We start from the raw sequence: 7,189 nt of genomic DNA on the forward strand, positions 1-7,189 counted from the left end.
GCCGAGCCGGCAGCGCGCGCCCGTCGCCCGGCTGTCAGGCTGTCTGCCCCTCCCCCCCTCCTCCCCTAACTCGGCCGCAGAGCCGCTTGGAGCCGCGGGTCGACGAGCCCGACGGGGTTCTAGCCCCTCCCCCCCTTCCCTAACTCCCCCCCTTCCCTAACCCTGTCGACGAGCTGCGGGTGCCCGCGGGTCCACCTGCGGGCAGGGCCCCTCCCACTCGCGACCTCGCCCGCCGAGACGGCAGCGCGCGCCCGTCGCCCGGCTGTCAGGCTGTCTGCCCCTCCCCCCCTCCTCCCCTAACTCGGCCGCAGAGCCGCCAGGAGCCGCGGGTCGACGAGCCCGACGGGGTTCTATCCCCTCCCCCCCTTCCCTAACTCCCCCCCCTTCCCTAACTCTCGACGAGCTGCGGGTGCCCGCGTGTCCACCTGCGGGCAGGGCCTCTCCCACTCGCGACCTCGCCAGCCGAGGCGCCAGCGCGCGCCCGTCGCCCGGTTGTCAGGCTGTCTGCCCCTCCCCCCCTTCCCTCACTCTGCCGCCGAGCTGGCGGTGCCCGCGTGTCCACCTGTCGGCCGGGCCTCTCGCACTCGCGACCTCTGCCGCCGAGCCGCCAGCGCGCGCGCGTCGCCCGCCTGGCAGGGACTCCGCCCCTCCTCCCTCCTTCCCTCACTCTGCCGCCGAGCTGGCGGTGCCCGCGTGTCCACCTGTCGGCCGGGCCTCTCGCACTCGCGACCTATGGCGCCCAGCCGCCAGCGCGCGCGCGTCGCCCGCCTGGCAGGGACTCCGCCCCTCCTCTCTCCTTCCCTCACTCTGCCGCCGAGCTGGCGGTGCCCGCGGGTCCAGCTGTCGGCCGGGCCTCTCCCACTCGCGACCTCGCCCGCCGAGCCGCCAGCACGCGCCCGTCGCCCGGTTGTCAGGGTGTCTGCCCCTCCCCCCCTTCCCTCACTCTGCCGCCGAGCTGGCGGTGCCCGCGTGTCCACCTGTCGGCCGGGCCTCTCGCACTCGCGAACTATGGCGCCCAGCCGCCGGCGCGCGCGCGTCGCCCGCCTGGCAGGGAGTCTGCCCCTCCCCCCCCTTCCCTAACTCGGCCGCAGAGCCGCCAGGAGCCGCGGGTCGACGAGCCCGACGGGGTTCTAGCCCCTCCCCCCCTTCCCTAACTCCCCCCCTTCCCTAACCCTGTCGACGAGCTGCGGGTGCCCGAGGGTCCACCTGTCGGCCGGGCCTCTCGCACTCGCGACCTCTGCCGCCGAGACAGCAGCGCGCGCCCGTCGCCCGGCTGTCAGGCTGTCTGCCCCTCCCCCACTCCTCCCCTAACTCGGCCGCAGAGCCGCCAGGAGCCGCGGGTCGACCAGCGCGACGGGGTTCTAGCCCCTCCCCCCCTTCCCTAACTCCCCCCCTTCCCTAACCCTGACGACGAGCTGCGGGTGCCCGCGTGTCCACCTGCCGGCAGGGCCTCTCCCACTCGCGACCTCGCCCGCCGAGCCGCCAGCGCGAGCCCGTCTCCCGGCTGTCAGGGTGTCTGCCCCTCCTCCCCCCTTTCCTCACTCTGCGCCGAGCTGGCGGTGCCCGCGTGTCCACCTGTCGGCCGGGCCTCTCGCACTCGCGACCTCTGCCGCCGAGCCGCCAGCGCGCGCGCGTCGCCCGCCTGGCAGGGACTCCGCCCCTCCTCCCTCCTTCCCTCACTCTGTCGCCGAGCTGGCGGTGCCCGCGGGTCCAGCTGTCGGCAGGGCCTCTCCCACTCGCGACCTCGCCCGCCGAGCCGCCAGCACGCGCCCGTCGCCCGGTTGTCAGGGTGTCTGCCCCTCCCCCCCTTCCCTCACTCTGCCGCCGAGCTGGCGGTGCCCGCGTGTCCACCTGTCGGCCGGGCCTCTCGCACTCGCGAACTTTGGCGCCCAGCCGCCGGCGCGCGCGCGTCGCCCGCCTGGCAGGGAGTCTGCCCCTCCCCCCCCTTCCCTAACTCGGCCGCAGAGCCGCCAGGAGCCGCGGGTCGACGAGCCCGACGGGGCTCTATCCCCTCCCCCCCTTCCCTAACCCTGTCGACGAGCTGCGGGTGCCCGCGGGTCCACCTGCGGGCAGGGCCTCTCCCACTCGCGACCTCGCCCGCCGAGCCGGCAGCGCGCGCCCGTCGCCCGGCTGTCAGGCTGTCTGCCCCTCCCCCCCTCCTCCCCTAACTCGGCCGCAGAGCCGCTTGGAGCCGCGGGTCGACGAGCCCGACGGGGTTCTAGCCCCTCCCCCCCTTCCCTAACTCCCCCCCTTCCCTAACCCTGTCGACGAGCTGCGGGTGCCCGCGGGTCCACCTGCGGGCAGGGCCCCTCCCACTCGCGACCTCGCCCGCCGAGACGGCAGCGCGCGCCCGTCGCCCGGCTGTCAGGCTGTCTGCCCCTCCCCCCCTCCTCCCCTAACTCGGCCGCAGAGCCGCCAGGAGCCGCGGGTCGACGAGCCCGACGGGGTTCTATCCCCTCCCCCCCTTCCCTAACTCCCCCCCCTTCCCTAACTCTCGACGAGCTGCGGGTGCCCGCGTGTCCACCTGCGGGCAGGGCCTCTCCCACTCGCGACCTCGCCAGCCGAGGCGCCAGCGCGCGCCCGTCGCCCGGTTGTCAGGCTGTCTGCCCCTCCCCCCCTTCCCTCACTCTGCCGCCGAGCTGGCGGTGCCCGCGTGTCCACCTGTCGGCCGGGCCTCTCGCACTCGCGACCTCTGCCGCCGAGCCGCCAGCGCGCGCGCGTCGCCCGCCTGGCAGGGACTCCGCCCCTCCTCCCTCCTTCCCTCACTCTGCCGCCGAGCTGGCGGTGCCCGCGTGTCCACCTGTCGGCCGGGCCTCTCGCACTCGCGACCTATGGCGCCCAGCCGCCAGCGCGCGCGCGTCGCCCGCCTGGCAGGGACTCCGCCCCTCCTCTCTCCTTCCCTCACTCTGCCGCCGAGCTGGCGGTGCCCGCGGGTCCAGCTGTCGGCCGGGCCTCTCCCACTCGCGACCTCGCCCGCCGAGCCGCCAGCACGCGCCCGTCGCCCGGTTGTCAGGGTGTCTGCCCCTCCCCCCCTTCCCTCACTCTGCCGCCGAGCTGGCGGTGCCCGCGTGTCCACCTGTCGGCCGGGCCTCTCGCACTCGCGAACTATGGCGCCCAGCCGCCGGCGCGCGCGCGTCGCCCGCCTGGCAGGGAGTCTGCCCCTCCCCCCCCTTCCCTAACTCGGCCGCAGAGCCGCCAGGAGCCGCGGGTCGACGAGCCCGACGGGGTTCTAGCCCCTCCCCCCCTTCCCTAACTCCCCCCCTTCCCTAACCCTGTCGACGAGCTGCGGGTGCCCGAGGGTCCACCTGTCGGCCGGGCCTCTCGCACTCGCGACCTCTGCCGCCGAGACAGCAGCGCGCGCCCGTCGCCCGGCTGTCAGGCTGTCTGCCCCTCCCCCACTCCTCCCCTAACTCGGCCGCAGAGCCGCCAGGAGCCGCGGGTCGACCAGCGCGACGGGGTTCTAGCCCCTCCCCCCCTTCCCTAACTCCCCCCCTTCCCTAACCCTGACGACGAGCTGCGGGTGCCCGCGGGTCCACCTGCGGGCAGGGCCCCTCCCACTCGCGACCTCGCCCGCGGAGACGGCAGCGCGCGCCCGTCGCCCGGCTGTCAGGCTGTCTGCCCCTCCCCCACTCCTCCCCTAACTCGGCCGCAGAGCCGCCAGGAGCCGCGGGTCGACCAGCGCGACGGGGTTCTAGCCCCTCCCCCCCTTCCCTAACTCCCCCCCTTCCCTAACCCTGACGACGAGCTGCGGGTGCCCGCGGGTCCACCTGCGGGCAGGGCCCCTCCCACTCGCGACCTCGCCCGCCGAGACGGCAGCGCGCGCCCGTCGCCCGGCTGTCAGGCTGTCTGCCCCTCCCCCACTCCTCCCCTAACTCGGCCGCAGAGCCGCCAGGAGCCGCGGGTCGACGAGCCCGACGGGGCTCTATCCCCTCCCCCCCTTCCCTCACCCTGTCGACGAACTGCGGGTGCCCGCGTGTCCACCTGCCGGCAGGGCCTCTCCCACTCGCGACCTCGCCCGCCGAGCCGCCAGCGCGAGCCCGTCTCCCGGCTGTCAGGGTGTCTGCCCCTCCTCCCCCCTTTCCTCACTCTGCGCCGAGCTGGCGGTGCCCGCGTGTCCACCTGTCGGCCGGGCCTCTCGCACTCGCGACCTCTGCCGCCGAGCCGCCAGCGCGCGCGCGTCGCCCGCCTGGCAGGGACTCCGCCCCTCCTCCCTCCTTCCCTCACTCTGTCGCCGAGCTGGCGGTGCCCGCGGGTCCAGCTGTCGGCCGGGCCTCTCCCACTGGCGACCTCGCCCGCCGAGCCGCCAGCACGCGCCCGTCGCCCGGTTGTCAGGGTGTCTGCCCCTCCCCCCCTTCCCTCACTCTGCCGCCGAGCTGGCGGTGCCCGCGTATCCACCTGTCGGCCGGGCCTCTCGCACTCGCGACCTATGGCGCCCAGCCGCCAGCGCGCGCGCGTCGCCCGCCTGGCAGGGAGTCTGCCCCTCCCCCCCTTCCCTAACTCGGCCGCAGAGCCGCCAGGAGCCGCGGGTCGACGAGCCCGACGGGGCTCTATCCCCTCCCCCCCTTCCCTAACCCTGTCGACGAGCTGCGGGTGCCCGCGGGTCCACCTGCGGGCAGGGCCTCTCCCACTCGCGACCTCGCCCGCCGAGCCGGCAGCGCGCGCCCGTCGCCCGGCTGTCAGGCTGTCTGCCCCTCCCCCCCTCCTCCCCTAACTCGGCCGCAGAGCCGCCAGGAGCCGCGGGTCGACGAGTCCGAAGGGGTTCTATCCCCTCCCCCCCTTCCCTAACTCCCCCCCTTCCCTAACTCTCGACGAGCTGCGGGTGCCGGCGTGTCCACCTGCGGGCGGGGCCTCTCCCAATCGCGACCTCGCCCGCCGAGCCGCCAGCGCGCGCCCGTCGCCCGGCTGTCAGGCTGTCTGCCCCTCCCCCACTCCTCCCCTAACTCGGCCGCAGAGCCGCCAGGAGCCGCGGGTCGACGAGCCCGACGGGGTTCTATCCCCTCCCCCCCTTCCCTAACTTCCCCCCTTCCCTAACTCTCGACGAGCTGCGGGTGCCCGCGTGTCCACCTGCGGGCAGGGCCTCTCCCACTCGCGACCTCGCCAGCCGAGGCGCCAGCGCGCGCCCGTCGCCCGGTTGTCAGGCTGTCTGCCCCTCCCCCCCTTCCCTCACTCTGCCGCCGAGCTGGCGGTGCCCGCGTGTCCACCTGTCGGCCGGGCCTCTCGCACTCGCGACCTCTGCCGCCGAGCCGCCAGCGCGCGCGCGTCGCCCGCCTGGCAGGGACTCCGCCCCTCCTCCCTCCTTCCCTCACTCTGCCGCCGAGCTGGCGGTGCCCGCGTGTCCACCTGTCGGCCGGGCCTCTCGCACTCGCGACCTCTGCCGCCGAGCCGCCAGCGCGCGCGCGTCGCCCGCCTGGCAGGGACTCCGCCCCTCCTCCCTCCTTCCCTCACTCTGCCGCCGAGCTGGCGGTGCCCGCGGGTCCAGCTGTCGGCCGGGCCTCTCCCACTCGCGACCTCGCCCGCCGAGCCGCCAGCACGCGCCCGTCGCCCGGTTGTCAGGGTGTCTGCCCCTCCCCCCCCTTCCCTCACTCTGCCGCCGAGCTGGCGGTGCCCGCGTGTCCACCTGTCGGCCGGGCCTCTCGCACTCGCGACCTATGGCGCCCAGCCGCCGGCGCGCGCGCGTCGCCCGCCTGGCAGGGACTCCGCCCCTCCTCCCTCCTTCCCTCACTCTGCCGCCGAGCTGGCGGTGCCCGCGTGTCCAGCTGTCGGCCGGGCCTCTCCCACTCGCGACCTCGCCCGCCGAGCCGCCAGCGCGCGCCCGTCGCCCGGTTGTCAGGCTGTCTGCCCCTCCCCCCACTTTCCTCACTCTGCCGCCGAGCTGTCGGTGCCCGCGGGTCCACCTGCCGGCCGGGCCTCTCCCACTCGCGACCTCGCCAGCCGAGCCGCCAGCGCGCGCGCGTCGCCCAGTTGTCAGGGTCTCCGCCCCTCCCCCCCTCCTTCCCTCACTGGGCCGCAGAGCGGCCAGCGCCCGCGGGTCGAGCACCCGGACGGACCTCTCCCACTCGCGACCTCTGCCGCCGAGCTGCCGTGTTGATCCCGCTCGACCTCACCCGAGTGGGCTCTCGGCTCGCCCTGCCTTCCGGGGTTGATCTGGTCTCGGCGACCGAGCCGCCAGATCGACCCGTTCTCTTCCGTTTGCTTTTTCTTTTTCAGGTGCGTCGGGTTTGTTGGTTGCGGTTATGTGAGGGACGAGTGCGTGCTTTTGCTTTTGAGGCGCTGCTATATGAACGCGTCGTTTCAAATCCAAGTCTCTTCATTTGTGCCGTTGCTCAACGTTGCTTTTGCCGAAAGAGCCGTCGTCCGGGTCACAAAAGGGCTTTCTCCTGGCGTGCCCAAAGATGGTGACGGGGACACGGACGGGGATGCTGGCGAGTTGTTGTTCTGGGGCGTGTGCTCACACCGTCTGACGTGGGCCTGCGATCCCCCTCGGATGGGAGTGCATTCCGCTGCTCCGTGGGTGGGGAGTCAAGAATCCTTCCCGTCCCGTCCGTCCGTGCGTCCGTCATCCCTCGCCCAGGGACGTTCTCGAGAAGTGTGGGCGGATCCCGTTCTCCTGTCTGCGCCGTTGACTGAGCGGAGAAACGCGAACTAGGATGGGCTCCGTCTGGCAACGAGTCCCCGTCGGTCGCCCACTAAGCTCCTATGCTGGGGCTGGCTCACTGGATAGCTGGTTGGGGGTCGGGCGCCACCTGCCTGTCGGGCGCTTTTTCAGAGGGTCTTGGGGCGGGGCGACCACGGATGGAGCCGGCCCGGGCCGGCTAACTCTTGAATGCCTTGAGGCTGTGGAAGGAGGCGGTGTGGGAGGGGCACCTTGGGACAGAGGTCAAGGGGGCGGGGATAGGTAGCCACTTCGGCTTTTCGGTTTGGGTGGGAAATCTTGACGAAACTTAACTGGATTCGAGAAAACGGGCATTGGATCCCAAGGGAATCGACTTCCTTCTCTCTGGCCTGATCACTTCGCATGGGGGAATCTTAGTTCTCCCGCCAAGGATGTTGAAACCAAGACGTGACAGGTCACGCGGGTCCAGTCTCTCCAGTGAGGTTCAGGGGCAGAACACAAGGGTCAAAGTTCGCCTCGTGACAACGAAACCCTGCGCACCCACCCCACTCCTCCGCCACCCCACCCCCCCCCCCC

At 73.5% G+C, this 7,189-nt stretch overlaps 1 long non-coding RNA gene across 2 annotated transcripts in view; it reads right to left on the reverse strand.

Annotated features, from left to right (window-relative positions):
* LOC145534302 (uncharacterized) overlaps window positions 1-6,855 on the reverse strand; it is a 29,710-nt gene extending 22,855 nt beyond the window's left edge. The window contains exon 1 of one of the 2 annotated variants that reach the window (XR_014074443.1): window positions 6,105-6,855. This is a non-coding gene — a long non-coding RNA (uncharacterized LOC145534302). Of the gene's footprint in view, window positions 1-6,047 lie in introns of both variants that reach the window. The other variant, XR_014074444.1, reaches the window with a different exon arrangement.
* Between the last annotated feature and the right edge of the window lie 334 nt (window positions 6,856-7,189).

This window comes from Giraffa tippelskirchi, chromosome 14 (assembly GCF_054371585.1).
Source record: "Giraffa tippelskirchi isolate mGirTip1 chromosome 14, T2T-mGirTip1v1.2.pri, whole genome shotgun sequence".
NCBI lineage: Eukaryota > Metazoa > Chordata > Mammalia > Artiodactyla > Giraffidae > Giraffa > Giraffa tippelskirchi.